General features: G+C 45.2%; 2 long non-coding RNA genes across 2 annotated transcripts in view; one reads left to right on the forward strand and one right to left on the reverse strand.

Moving 5' to 3' along the window:
* The window catches only part of LOC310846879, a 278,101-nt gene extending 273,279 nt beyond the window's left edge, over positions 1 to 4,822 (forward strand). The window contains exon 3 of the long non-coding RNA XR_014565572.1: positions 4,805 to 4,822. This is a non-coding gene — a long non-coding RNA (uncharacterized lncRNA). The remainder of the gene's footprint in view (positions 1 to 4,804) is intronic.
* LOC310846905 lies at positions 2,298 to 14,240 on the reverse strand. Its single transcript, XR_014565608.1, has 2 exons — positions 13,507 to 14,240; positions 2,298 to 2,587 (listed from the first exon to the last, which is right to left on the reverse strand). It is a non-coding gene; the product is annotated as an uncharacterized lncRNA (long non-coding RNA).
* Positions 14,241 to 15,078: the final 838 nt, after the last annotated feature.

Raw genomic sequence — 15,078 nt, forward strand, 5'->3', positions numbered from 1 at the left:
CCGCCTCTTTCCATATGAACCTACCTGGACCCTGAGATCATCTTCGGCGGCCCTCCTTTGTGTTTCTCCTCCTCAAGAGGTCCAGAGGGTGGCAGCACAAGAATGGGGCCTTCTCTGCAGTGGCTCCCCGTCTGTGGAATGCTATCACCTTTAAGCACCAGGCAAAAACATTCCTTTTAAACCAGGCCTTTGGTTGATCTGATCTGACATCCTATACCCTTTTAAAATGTGGGTGATTTTTTTGAGGGGGGGGTGTTACTGGGTTGTTGTTTTTATTTTGATTATATATATTGTGGTTTTTATGTTGATCTTGTTCTGTGAACTGCCTTGAGACCTCTGGGTATAGGGTAGTATATAAATTCAATAAAGAAATAATAATAATAATAATAATAATAATAATAATAATAATAATAATAATAATAGTAATAATAATAATAATAATGTCAAACTAATGAAGCTTAAGCTTCACAGCCCCTAATCCTGGAGAGCCCCAGAAGTGATTTTAGTCCTCATCAGAATTGGGATGCGGGTGGTGCTGTGGGTTAAACCACAGAGCCTAGGACTTGCTGATCAGAAGGTCGGCAGTTCGAATCCCCGTGACGGGGTGAGCTCCCGTTGCTCGGTCCCTGCTCCTGCCAACTTAGCAGTTTGAAAGCACATCAAAGTGCAAGTAGATAAATAGGTACCGCTCCAGCGGAAAGGTAAATGGCATTTCCGTGCACTGCTCTGGTTCGCCAGACGCGGCTTAGTCATGCTGGCCACATGACCCAGAAGCTGTACGCCGGCTCCCTCGGCCAATAAAGCGAGATGAGCACTGCAACCCCAGAGTCGGCCACAACTGGACCTAATGGTCAGGGATCCCTTTACCTTTACTTATCAAAATTGGGTCTAGTAGACCCAATTTGAGTTTCAAACTGATTGTTGTTGTCGTCTATATTTCAACATGCCCAAAGTTTGAGAGTCAGTAGTACAGATGCTGTAAAGGTAGATCGTCACAGTAAATTGGCTGTTCCGCTGAAGAGCGCTTAAATTCTTTATGCGTATTGTCCCTAGAAAATGACATTGCAAGTGAGCTCTCATAGGATGAAACTGTACATGTAAGCTCTGAGTTTGATAAAATCCCTTCCAGGTCAGAATGGTTACAAAAATTAGTTGAATGTGCAGAGCTAGCCAGATTAACCGAAAAAATGAAAGATAATTCAAAACAAGTATTTACTGCAAATTGGGAAGTTTTCAAAACATATCTTAAGAACATTTGTTGTAGCATGATCTCGGTCGCTGCCTTCAAATAACTTCTGTAGCTGTACTAAGTAGGAAACACGGACACAGGAGAAATAATACTTTATTATAAAATGAATGGATAGGTTTTTGCAATAAGTTAGTAAATACTAAATGAAGTATAGTGACGGCAGGAAGTTAGATGTACTTTAAGAAGATTTATTGTCAGAACATATGAGTTTATTTTTTTGTTAACTTCATATCTTTTGTAACAAATGATGTAAATGTATGGGGTTTTTTTGTTGGTGCTTAAAGATGATAAAACATATTAAAAAATAAGTAGAAAAATAAAGCTTTGGGATTTCTAAATTGTTTTCTGTAGGCAGCAACCACTTTCCACCAGGGAAGACTAAAAGAAGAAGATTCAAAGTGAACCTTACGCTACTCCACCAAATGTCAGTCATGCTTATGACTTCATTCACTAGCTAACAACAAAGAAAGGTGGCAGTGGGCTTGTTTTTCACAAAACGATTGGGCAGAAAAGTGTTTGCACACTTGCCCTGTACAGTGACAGACCTGGGGGCATGGGCGTAGCCAGGGGGCAGGGAGGGGCAGCTGCCCCCCAATCAATAAAAATCAATAAAAACACATCGCTAACTGAGGTTCTGGTGCCCCTAACCAAAGGCTTGACCCCCCTCCAACAAAAATCCTGGCTACGGCCATGCCTGAGGGTCTCAAATTTCAGCGGCTCTTGTGCAGCATGAAAAATCTGTGGCCCCCCCCCCATTTATCGTGCTTCATTCTAAATCTAACATCCCCTGAGGTGCCCCCGAGGCTCAGCATCCATGGGACCAGAGCAGTTTCTTTTTTAAAAATAATAATTTTTTTGCTCAATTTCCACATAAATTATCAAACCATATAATCACCTACATAATCCCCCCCCTTTTTTATTCCCCCCACCCTCCTCCCCACGAAGGACTTCCCTCAGCTCCTCTCCCTGATTTCGCTGCACATATTTTCTCTGCATATTATAAAATTGTATATATCCTTGCATATCTGTCCATCATGTTATCAATCAATAAATTTGTGTATGTTTATTCAAAACCTGCCAAGGAGTCCAGTTCATTTTGATGTGTTTTTAAATCATTTGTATAAAGTTCCCATTCCCCCTTGAAATCACAGTTGTTCTTGTCTCGCAGTTTGTATGTCAATTTAGCCAGTTCTGCATAGTTCATCAATTTCTCTTGCCACTGTTCTTTTGTCGGGGTTTCCTCATTCTTCCATCCTCGTGCTATCAAGACTCTTGCCGCTGTTGTAGCATACATAAATAAGTTCCTTATTTTCCTTGGCAGGTCTTGTCCTACAATCCCTAGCAAAAATGCTTCTATTTTTTTTTACAAATGTCATTTTAAACATTTTCTTCAATTCATTATATATCATTTCCCAAAAATTTATTTACATTCCCACAACATATGTTAAAAGGTTCCTTCTTTTTCTTTACATTTCCAACAAATGTTAGAGCCGGTTTTATACATTTTTGCTATCTGTATTGGTGTTATATACATCATTTTCATATAATTTTTGGGACCAGAGCAGTTTCACTCCCCTAAATCTGCCTCTGCCTGTTACCTGTGTCCTATAAGGGCTACCTAAACTGTACTGAAGGGACATGGGTGGCGCTGTGGGTTAAACCACAGAGCCTAGGACTAGCTGATCAGAAGGTCGGCGGTTCGAATCCCTGCGTCAGGGTGAGATCCTGTTGCTCAGTCCCTGCTCCTGCCAACCTAGCAGTTTGAAAGCACATCAAAGTGCAAGTAGATAAATAGGAACCACTCCAGTGGAAAGATAAACGGAGTTTCTGTGTGCTGCTCTGGTTCGCCAGAAGCGGCTTGGTCATGCTGGCCACATGACCTGGAAGCTGTACGCCAGCTCCCTCGGCCAATAAAGCGAGATGAGCATTGCAACAACAGAGTCGGCCACAACTGGACCTAATGGTCAGGGGTCCCTTTACCCTTTAAACTGTACTGACTCTTGCATTGAATCCAGACCAGCTCATGGTTCCAAGGGACTACAATGTGGAAGGGAAGGGAAGGATCCAAATCACTTTGGATTCCTGCCCTATGTGGCCCTCAACCCATGACTTCCAAAAGAAAGAGGTTGTCTCTCAACAGAAACAGATTGCCCATCCCTGCCTCAGAATAATGGAGTCGAACTACGAACCCTTTCCCCAAAAGACTGCAACTGTGTCATGTTCCAAGCTGCAAGAGGCAGGAAATGTTCCTGTTACACTCAGAGTACTTGAGGTTTTATGATATCATTATGCAAAAGTGTTTCTTTTTGTCCCTTTTACTTTCTCATAATTCAAAAGGGGGCGAAAGGGGTCAAACTTCCCCCCTCCCCTGATGAACATTGGGCAGGGGCCAAGCATGCAAAGCAAATGTTTCAAAAAGTTATGGGCTTGTGAAAATGGCGGTTATAATGGAAACTGTTTTACAACATTCATTATATCAGCACGAAGCATGCCCGTTGTAACACACGACATAATCAAGAGCTTGTCATCATTGAGCCGAGCTGTTAATTAACTACAGGGAACGCTGCAATCAATTCTTTGCAAGCAAGTTACACGCATGCTTTTAAAGAGCATTTCATAATATCTGTTTCAAAGGGAGTTTTGAAGATGTTCTGGAATAAGATAAACACCAGGCAGAATAGTAATGCTTCCTGGCGTAGTTCACTGGCACAATCCACTTCTTGAAAAGGAGGAAATGAACTTTGTGTAATCAGGCAACAGTGATAATATTTTATTTGGATCGAATCCAGCAAATTCGGAATCGGAGTTCATACCTTAAAAACTGAATGGGTGCATATAATCTGTGTACAGTATGTCGTTCAGGCACAAAAAAATAGAGAGCACAATTAACAGTGCTCTTCCTTTCCTAACTGTCCAGTCCAAACTCCTCTTGACACCACCAAGCACAACACTTTTCTGCAAAAGGTATAATTCATCTTTCTTTTCTTTTTAAAATAAAGCACATGTATCTTTGCACACCTGCCATCCAGCAAAACTCTACAAGTCATATGATTCTATGGTTCTTCGATTTGGGGTGAGGGGTGGATAGCAGTCAAGTACATAGATAGCAGTCAAGTACAACATTCCTTGTTTTCCTAGAGTGGACATGCAAGGGGATGCTTGGTCCAGCCAGTCGAACTTCCTGTTTCCTCCTGGGCTGGGACCATAGCTGTCAACTTTTTCCTTTTTTTAAAGGGACATTCACTTATTCCGAATAGGATTCCTTGCAAGAAAAGGGGAACGTTGACAGCTATGGCTGGGACATTCTTCCTTTTGCATGTGACTAAAGGTGGGCGTGACCTTACCTGTGCAGGTAACAAAAGCACAAGGCACGCAGCCCTCCTCCCTCCCTCTTTGACTTCCTCCATTGTTGGACCAGCAGCTTTTTAGCTAGAGATGCTTCCAGCCAAAAGAGGACAAAGGGATTATCTCCATATGGGATAAACCCACATGTATATACTTTGCAACTAAGCCTGCCTTTAGGGATCCAACTGTGAACTGATGATGTAAGTACAGTGGTACCTCAGGTTACATACGCTTCAGGTTACAGACTCCGCTAACCCAAAAATATTACCTCGGGTTAAGTACTTTCCTTCAGGATTGGAACAGAAATCGTGCTCTGGCGGCGTGGCAGCAGCAGCGGGAGGCCCCATTAGCTAAAGTGGTGCTTCAGGTTAAGAATAGTTTCAGGTTAAGTACAGACCTCCGGAACAAATTAAGTACTTAACCTGAGGTACCACTGTAAACTTCTTTTATATACAGTTGTACCTTGGGATGCAAACGGGATCCGTTCTGGAAGCCCGTTCGCATCCTGAAGCGAACACAACCTGCGGCTGCACATCTACGCATCCGCGGGTCACGTTTCTCCGCTTCAGCGTGTGCTCATGACGTCATTTTGACCGTCTGCGCATGCACGTGCGGCGAAACCCCGAAGTAACGCATTCCGTAACTTCCGGGTCACCACAGAGCGCAACCTGAAAATACTTAACTTGAAGCACATTTATCCCGAGGTATGACTGTACTTTAAACAAGATTGTGGCATGTTCATTCTTTTAAGAGGGATATAAGGGGACTTACCAGGAATCTAATAGTAAGAGGTTTAAACAAGCCTGCATCCAGCTTTCAGCTGTGCTTTTAAAAGGGGAATATAAAACTCCGCTAAGTTATAGAACTTTCTAGCGCAAGTTAGGAAGGATATTAATAAACAATATATCCTCTCCTGCCTCCCTGAACATTCCCACAGGGGGTAGGGTAATCCTGATGTATATTTTGCTCTAGGAGTCTTAATTTTGTCAGAATTGAGAATACACTTGCAAAGTTAATGCTAAATACATTACTTCTGGTAAATGAGCCACCATAGCCGATAGAAGGCTGTGAAAATTTGTGTCTCAGGCTTTTTAGACATGGTTACACATGTACTATCTGAAACCAAAGACACACATTGGTTGCCAGACATGATTTTCTTTTTCCAGCTCTCCCACCCCACTAATATGACCGAACAATCTCACAAGTGGCAAATTCCCACTAAATATGAGTTTATTTGGCAACGTTCATGAAGATTTGGTAAAAATAAGCACATTGTATTGCACTATGGAATACAGTATATTTTACTCCATTTGTTCTTCTTAACCTTTCTATTATTGTGATTATGGTTATTTTATCACCTTGTAATTTAATTAGGGCCGTCTTTAGCCAGGGGTGCAAGGGGTGCGGGGCACCCGGGCACTGAATTCTAGGGGGTGCCAAATGTATTCTGGGGGGCACCTACTGTATACCGGTCCCTCTCGATTGGCGGCAGTGAAAAGCAATGGAGCGAAAGTCCCCATCCCCCTCCTCCATCACTCTGTTACTCCGTAACTCCGTAGTGTCAAATATTCCTGACGAGTCAGGAAACTAAAGCAGTTATTTTCGCTGCGTCGTTGTTACAGGTGAGCGATTTTCTTCCCCCAAAAAAGCTCAACAACCTTGAGTTCACCCCCTCCAAAAAAATAATAATGGGGGGGGGGGGATATGCTAAAGACGGCCCTGAATTTAATTCTTCCTGTTTTGTGGTTGTTTTTAAGTAAAGAGAGGGTGAACCTATGGAATCAGCAGCTTGCCACAATCAACCCCTTGGAACTTTCTTCTCTATTAGGGCTGGTGCTGTGATGTTTTTATTACAACAATCAGTATGTAATCTTTTATATGTATCTCTTGTCTATGTACCGTATTTTTCGTCCCATAGGACACACCTAGTTTTTTGGGGGGACGCACCTAGTTTTTGGGGAGGTGGGACCAATTCGGATGGTCCGCCCCCGCCACTTAATGGATCTAAATGGTTTCCAGAGAGTGGTAGGGGATGTTTTATCCCATGTTGATGGCATTTCAGCTGATTCCCTGGTGGCCCGCTGGAATGCGGAGTTAACCAGGGCTATCGACTGTCTGGCTCCAAAGCGCCCTCCCGATTGCATGGAGCCCTGACAGCCCCGTGGTTTTCTTCGGAGCTGAGGGCGATGAAACAATCGCTGAGACGGCTAGAGCGTCGGTGACAGAAAACTCACTCCGAATCTGACCGGACACAGGTTAGAGCTCAACGTCGAGCCTACCAAGTGGCAATAGCGACGGTAAAGAAGACTTTCTTCACCGCCTCTATTGCATCTGCAGAAAATAGTAGCAGGAGACTCTTTCAGGTGGTCCACAATTTAATGGAACCACCTTTACCCCCGGGGCCTTGTAAAGACCCCAAGATCTCCTGCAACGATTTTGCAAAGTTTTTTGCAGATAAATCACTCATATTCGGAAGGAGCTAGACACCACCGTGGGAGCAGGGCTGGGGCGGGAGAGTGCTAGAGCCCTGTCTGGTCAAGTTGTATGGAATCAATTTCAATCCGTTACCCCCGAGGATGTGGACAGGCTGCTTGGACGCGTGAAACCAACTACCTGTCTCCTTGATCCTTGCCCATCCTGGCTAATAAAAGCAAGCCGGGAAGGGCTGGGCGATGGGCTCTGCGGGGTGGTGAATGCTTCCCTCTGTGAGGGAACATTCCCAGATCCGCTGAAAGAGGCGGTCATTAAACTGCTTCTTAAAAAACCATCTTTAGACCCGGCCAGTATGGCCAACAATCGCCCTGTCTCAAATCTTCCATTCTTGGGCAAGGTGATTGAGTGAGCGGTTGCTGAACAACTCCAGGCACGCCTGGAGGATGCGGACCATTTGGTTCCCTTCCAATCAGGATTCAGGCCTCAACATGGGACTGAAACTGCCTTGGTCGCACTGGTTGATGATCTCCAGCGAGCTAGGGACAAAGGTGAGAGTTGTTTCCTAGTTCTGCTGGATTTCTCAGCGGCCTTTGATACAATCGACCATAACATCCTTCTGGACCGTCTAGAGGGGCTGGGAGCTGGGGGCACTGTCATACAGTGGTTTCGCTCCTTCCTCCTGGGCCGTGTTCAGAAAGTGGTGGTGGGAGATGAGTGTTCAGACACCTGGGCCCTCACTTGTGGGGTGCCTCAGGGTTCTGTCCTCTCCCCCATGCTTTTTAACATCTATATGAAGCCGCTGGGAGAGATCATCAGGCGGTTTGGACTGGGTGTCCATCAATATGCAGATGATACCCAGCTCTACCTCTCTTTCAAATCAGAACCAGTGAAGGCGGCGAAGGTCCTGTGTGAGTGCCTGGAGGCGGTTGGAGGATGGATGGCGGCTAATGGATTGAGGTTGAATCCTGACAAGACAGAAGTACTGTTTTGGGGGGACAGGGGGCGGGCTGGTGTGGAAGACTCCCTGGTCCTGAATAGGGTAACTGTGCCCCTGAAGGACCAGGTGCACAGCCTGGGAGTCATTTTGGACTCACAGCTGTCCATGGAGGCACAGGTCAATTCTGTATCCAGGACAGCTGTCTACCAACTCCACCTGGTACACAGGCTGAGACCCTAACTTGCCAGAGTGGTGCATGCTCTAGTTATCTCCCGCTTGGACTACTGCAATGTGCTCTATGTGGGGCTACCTTTGAAGGTGACTCGGAAACTACAACTAATCCAGAATGTGGCAGCTAGACTGGTGACTGGGGGCGGCCGCCAAGACCACATAACACCGGTCTTGAAAGACCTACATTGGCTCCCAGTATGTTTCCGAGCACAATTCAAGGTGCTGGTGTTGACCTTTAAAGCCCTAAACAGCCTTGGCCCAGTATACCTGAAGGAGCGTCTCCACCCCCATCGTTCTACCCGGACGCTGAGGTCCAGCTCCAAGGGCCTTCTGGCGGTTCCCTCATTGCGAGAAGCAAAGCTACAGGGAATCACGCAGAGGGCCTTCTCGGTAGTGGCACCTGCCCTGTGGAACACCCTCCCATCAGATGGCAAAGCGATAAACAACTACCTGACATTCAGAAGACATCTTAAGGCAGCCCTGTTCAGGGAAGTTTTTAATGTGTGATATTTTAGTGTATTTTTGGTTTCTATGGAAGCCGCCCAGAGTGGCTGGGGAAACCCAGCCAGATGGGCAGGGTACAGAGAAACTAAAAAGTAAAGTACGAGATTGGCTTCATTACTATCAGATAATGGAAGCTTATAAACTGGATAAAAAAATTGGATTCCAGGTGGAAAAATCGAAATTAGAAACAGAATTGTTAGAACCTAGAACAAAGAACTTGTCAAAGATGTATAACTTGCTGCTGAAATGGAATACTCAGGACGAAACGGTGAAGTCAGCTATGATTAAATGGGCACAAGACGTTGGACATAATATTATGTTTGCTGACTGGGAACAGTTAGGACCACCGGTTTAAAGTTTACGGCATGTAATGCCTTAAAAGAGAATATTATGAAAATGATTTATAGGTGGTACATGACCCCAGTCAAGCTTGCAAAAATATATCATTTGCCCGATAACAAATGTTGGAAATGTGAGGAGACTGAAGGTACATTCTTTCACCTTTGGTGGACATGCCCAAAGATTAAGGCTTTCTGGGAAATGATTTATAATGAAATGAAAAAGGTATTTAAGTATACCTTCTTGAAAAAAACAGAGGCCTTCCTCCTGGGCATGGTCGGCCAATTGGTGTCAAAGAAGGATAGAACTTTCTTTATGTATGCGACAACAGCAGCAAGAATTCTCATCGCAAAATATTGGAAGACACAAGATTTACCCACCCTGGAAGAATGGCAGATGAAGATGATCGACTACATGAGATTGGCAGAAATGACCGGCAGAATCTGAGACCAGGGAAAAGAGTCGGCGGAAGAGGACTGGAGGAAATTTAAAGATTCTTTACAGAAATATTGTAAAATTAATGAATGTTAGAATGATGTTGGATTGAAATTAAGTGGTTACCAGCTGTAATGTAAAGGCTGAGTAATAGGCTAAGATAATTTATAATAAGCTATAACAAGAATTTGCGGAAATAAGATTTGATTTGGAATACAAAAGGGGGAGGTGAGAGGAGGTCCGAGACAGAAGGTGACGGAAATAAGTGATGGGAATCATATTTGTTTTTTTTGATATTTTTGTATTTTTCTTTTTTGTGTATTATTTGTTTCTTTTTTGTGGTATTTATGTCTGTATTAAACTGGAAATTCTAATAAATATTTATATTAAAAAAACAGATGGGCGGGGTACAAATAAAAATTATTATTATTATTATTATTATTATTATTATTATTATTATTATTATCTATGCACAGGAAAAAACCGTTATAAATAAGTCAGAAATAAAATTGTTATAACAAAAGGAAAAAAAACCCTATGTAAAAACTCAATAGAAAGGTTTTGATCTCTCTGGCGCCATCTGGTGTTGCATGTTTATAACACATTCAAATCACTCTTTTTTTTTACTAATGTAGCTGAGTCCTGTGTGTCTGTAGGTAAGTAATGCCCTGTGGACTGTCCTGAAAATTGGCTGCCCAGATAAATTTGTGAACATCATTCGGCTCCTCCATGATAATATGACAGCAACAATCGCAAGTAACAATGGCTCTCTCTCAGGTGCTAAACAGGATTGCATTATCGCCCCAACTCTATTCATTATTTTCATCGCCATGATCCTACACTTCATCAAAGGGAAACTCCCCTCTGGAGCAGATATCATATATCGAACAGATGGAAAGCTCTTTAATCTGAGCAGGCTGAAAGCAAAGACTAAGGTTACCGTAACTTCCGTCTTAGAGCTTCAGTATGCTGGTGACAACGTAGTCTGTGAAAGCTCAGAGGATGACCTCCAAACCATCCTAAATATCTTTGCAGAAGCCTATGAAAGCTTGGCCTATCAGTCAACTTCCAAAAAAACCCAAAGTGCTGCACCAACAAGCACAAAACAAACCCTCTGCAGTGCCACGAATCCAACTCAATGGTGTAACGCTGGAAAATGTTGGTCACTTCTCCTACCTGGGCAGTTATTTTTCAACACTGATGCCAAAATCCAGCATCACCTTAGCTCTGCAAGTGCAGCTGTCTCCCGATTGAAGTGCAGAGTTTTTGCGGACTGGGACATTCGCAAGGAAACCACAATGCTTGTTTACAAAGCTATTGTACTACCAAACTTACTGTAGGCTTGTGAAACGTGGACCACTTATAAATGCCATCTCCAGCTCCTTGAAAGATGCCATCAACGGTGTCTCTGAAAATTTTTACACATCACTTGGGAAGACAGGCGAACTAATGCCAGTGTACTGGAAGAAGCAAAGGTCACCAGTGTTGAAACGGTGATTCTTCAACATCAACTTCATTAGACTGGTCACGTTGTTCAGATGCCTGATTATCATCTTCCAAAGCAACTACTCTATTCCGAACTTAAAAATAGGAAGTGTAATGCTGGTGGTCAACAAAAGAGGTTTAAAGACTCTCTCAAGGAAAAAAAAGTATAAACACTGACAACTGGGAAACACTGGCCTGCGAGTGCTCCAGCTGGAGAACAGCCTTTACCAAAGGTGTCATAGGCTTTGAAGACACTCGAACTCAGGACGCAAGGGAGTAACGTGCTAAGGCACACTTGGCAAACCCTCACTGTGATCAACCCCTGCCCAGAAACCTATGTCCCCACTGTGGAAGGACATGTGGATCCAGAATTGGCCTCCACAGTCACTTACGGAAGAAGAAGAAGAAGAGTTTGGATTTGATATCCCGCTTTATCACTACCTGAAGGAGTCTCAAAGCGGCTAACATTCTCCTTTCCCTTCCTCCCCCACAACAAACACTCTGTGAGGTGAGTGGGGCTGAGAGACTTCAAAGAAGTGTGACTAGCCCATGGTTACCCAGCAGCTGCATGTGGAGGAGCGGAGATGCGAACCCAGTTCACCAGATTACGAGTCTACTGCTCTTAACCACTACACCACACTGACTCACTGTTAAAATCATGTTCATGGAAGACAATCTTACTCGGCTATGAGGGATCGCCAAAGAAGAAAAAGAACCAGTACAGACAGAACTTACTTGGAGGCACAAACCATATTTTTCGCTCCATAAGACGCACTTTCCCCCTCTTAAAAAGTAAGGAGAAATGTGTGTGCGTCTTATGGAGCGAATGCAGGTGGGAGGCAGGCAGGAAAAGCCCCCAAGAGCTACACACAAGCTCCAAGCGGCTCTTGGGGGTTTTCTCCAGGAGGGAGAAGGGACTGGCGCGGCCAGTCAGTCCCTTCTCCCTCCCCGTAGAAAAGCCCGCAGGAGCCGTGTGCTCCTTAAAGGGTGCGCGGCTCCTGTGGGCTTTTGCAGGAGGTGGGGGAATTGCCATAGCTGTGTGCAGCTTCTCCCGGCCAGAGAGGCTGCGCGCGACTAAAGAGAAAGCCAGGACAGCAAGCGGGATCCTGCTGGCTTTGCTCTTTGGGGCTGGGGGGGGGGGGAACCTGGGCTTCCCCCGGCAACCCTGAGAAGCTTTGGGAGAAGCGGAAAGGCTAATATATTTTTTCTTGATTTCCCCCTCTAAAAACTAGGTGCACTTTATGGTCAGGTGAGCCTTATGGAGCGAAAAATACGGTATATAGAAAAGGTGAAATACTTCCAGTGGGGTCGAAATTCAGTTACTCTTATCTTCCCCTTAGTGCTTAGAGTGGAAGAGCAGTGACTGGCTTGTGCTAGGATCCCACTTATCGGGAAGCAGACTCCGAGCCGATAGTTTAACGTTAAGCAACTTTTGCACATGGCTTCAGGCGCTTGTTCTGCTGAATGCTCACTGTGCATGTTCACAGTCTTATTCAGCATTCTGAGCTAAATTCCCCTCTCTGGGAAATGACACTCTGTTTGAAATACAGCTGAGTAGCACAAGAGAATAGCTCTGCATTAGGATGCTTCAGCTGAGATTCTTACCTTGCGAGGGGTTGAGTTAGATGGCCCTCAAGGATCCTTCCAACTCTAGATTTCTATGATTCGAGGTTTTGCATTTCCAACAAAGGAATTGTGAACTTTGATGAGGTCACTAATTTATGCAAGGTTACCGAATTTTGGTCCACTTCAGAATTTGGTTCCACTTAAGCCTCTCCTCTTTCCAGAGGGGAGGAGTTGTGAGCAGGAGCCATTTCCTGCGTCTGCAGGGGGCATTCCGGCCCCTGCTCAGCTGACTCGGGGCCATGCCACGCCCCTAGCAGCCAGCCAATCAGGCGGAGGCTTGGGGCGGGGTTTAGCTGCTCAAATGTGGCCACGGCAGCGCTTCCCTCTCATTGCGTTACTGGGTTTCGTCGGATCCTCACCTGTGCTGGATCCTCAGGTGCAGGCTCCAGTTGAGTCTGCTCTGGCTCCTGAAGTGGTGGAGGATCCATTGCCTGCAGGTGCTCCACTCTCAGCCCCGTCAGGGGAGGCTGAGGTGGCCTCTGGGTCCGGTAACCCTCCAGCCTCTCCTGAGCTGCGGAGGCTCAGGGCAGAGAGGCGGAGGGAACTAAGTTCCCGCAGGAGGAGTGCTCGCCTCCAGGCCAGGAGAGGAGAGTCACCTGTGGACTGGGGCCGCCCTATGCCTCGAGGCAGATAAAAGCCAGCCAGCCCCAGTCCCAGGTTGCGGGAGCAACATTGTTGGTAGCCCGTTCCTGCCTGCACCCTGACCTGCTCTTCTGCCAGAGTTCCTGACCTCACCCGACTCCCTGCCTTGGACCCCACTTCAGCTTTGACGGACAGCCTCCATACCGCACCATCGACCTCGGACTGGACTCGGACCTCGCCACATGGTTTAACCTCGGGACCAGCACAATCCTCAAGCGCGTCCTTGAATCACAAATTGTGTTTATGTACCCAACCCTGGGGGCATAAGTTTTTGGCCTACCTACATATTGAAGATAATGCCTCAGCTGTGACATAATCTGCTTTGACTCTCTCTTTATATTTGTATATTTGCTTCTGCAGTGTAAATTGCCTCTCAGCTGCCTTTTCTCTTCCTCTCTTCAGAGGTTAGTTTGTTTTCTTAGCACAATTATTGCCACGTGGCTTGCCTTTCTGCCTGGATCAAATCTGGAGAGAGAGAGGGAGATAAAGGACTGATAAAATCTAGCTGCACTATGAAATAAAGAGCAGGCTCTCTTGGCTGCAGTGTAATCCCATCTGCTGCAAGAGTTGGTGGGTTTTACAGACTAATTTAGTATTTGAGCAAGCTTATTCCTTGCTTGGCTCTGCCTCTGAAAATATGTGCAGTTATCAATTAGAGCATAAATTCTTATAAGGCAGAGAGACTGCCAATCACTTAACAGGGTCTAGATTCCCAGCTGAAGTACAAAGCATGTTTTTATGTTGTGTCTTTCTTTAACGCACTTTGAATATTTCTAAGAAAAACAGGATATGAATAAATCAACAATAATGACAACAGGTACATGCATTTTGCAAAGGGCATTCCTCTTTCCGCGATGCAGAAAAACTTGCCCTTTTCCCAGTGTAGAGTTGAGTACATCCAAGAGTGAACCTCTAAATCTTGCTAAGAATCTTTTCCCAAACACCAAACTTATTTTACCACACCCACGTTGGAATCTGAAAGGTTTGCCCTGGTTAGCCCCAAAATGGAAAACAAGCGCTATCTTTCTTTCTTTTTTTCCTGTGGGTGATTTGTTTATATATATATATATATATATATATATATATATATATATATACACACACACACACACACACACACACATATACACATATACACATATACACATATACACACACGCGATAATATTTTATTAAGTTTTTGAAAATATATATATATTAAAAAAAACCATTTCAAACATTAAAATACAGAGTTCTTTCAAACCCTTAGACCTCCTTCCCTCCCTCCATGGTTCCATCTTTAAGATTAAATTTATTGCATCTTTTACCCTTATCTATCTATTATATAACTGTCAGGGTTTCAGGGACAGAGAGCGAGGGGGAGGGGTCCCAGGGCGACGAGGAAGAGGACGACGACGACCCGAGGTTGTCAGTGAGTCCGTCAAGTGAATCCGAGGATTCCCAAAAGGGAGCCCCCCTGGTCAGGCCAAGGGGCAGTAGAGAGGGAAGCAGTCAGAAGCAGGGGAACGAAGAGGGAATCCCCAGTGGGGGTTGGAGATCGGGACCGGCCTCTCCGTCGGAACGGAGTGAAGGGGGTGGAGTTGCCAGTGTGTCAGAAAGAGCAGAACAGGAAGCAGAGAGGGGAAGGAGTTCGGAGCAGAACGTCCTGCCGGAAGGGGAGGAGTGTAGTACCGAGAGTAGCGTAACGGTCGAAAGGAAGGTCAGAGGCAACGTACGCGCACCAAGTTCAAATGTGGAGGCACGCGGAAATGAGGAGAGCCCTGAGGAGGAGCCTGGTCCCAAAGCACGAAGGAGGGGGGAGCAGGCGTCAGAAGACTCAGCCTCGGGGGAGTCCCGGAGGGAGGGAGCACAG

This window comes from Podarcis gaigeae (genome assembly GCF_964106915.1).
Source record: "Podarcis gaigeae genome assembly, chromosome: 6".
Taxonomy (NCBI): domain Eukaryota; kingdom Metazoa; phylum Chordata; class Lepidosauria; order Squamata; family Lacertidae; genus Podarcis; species Podarcis gaigeae.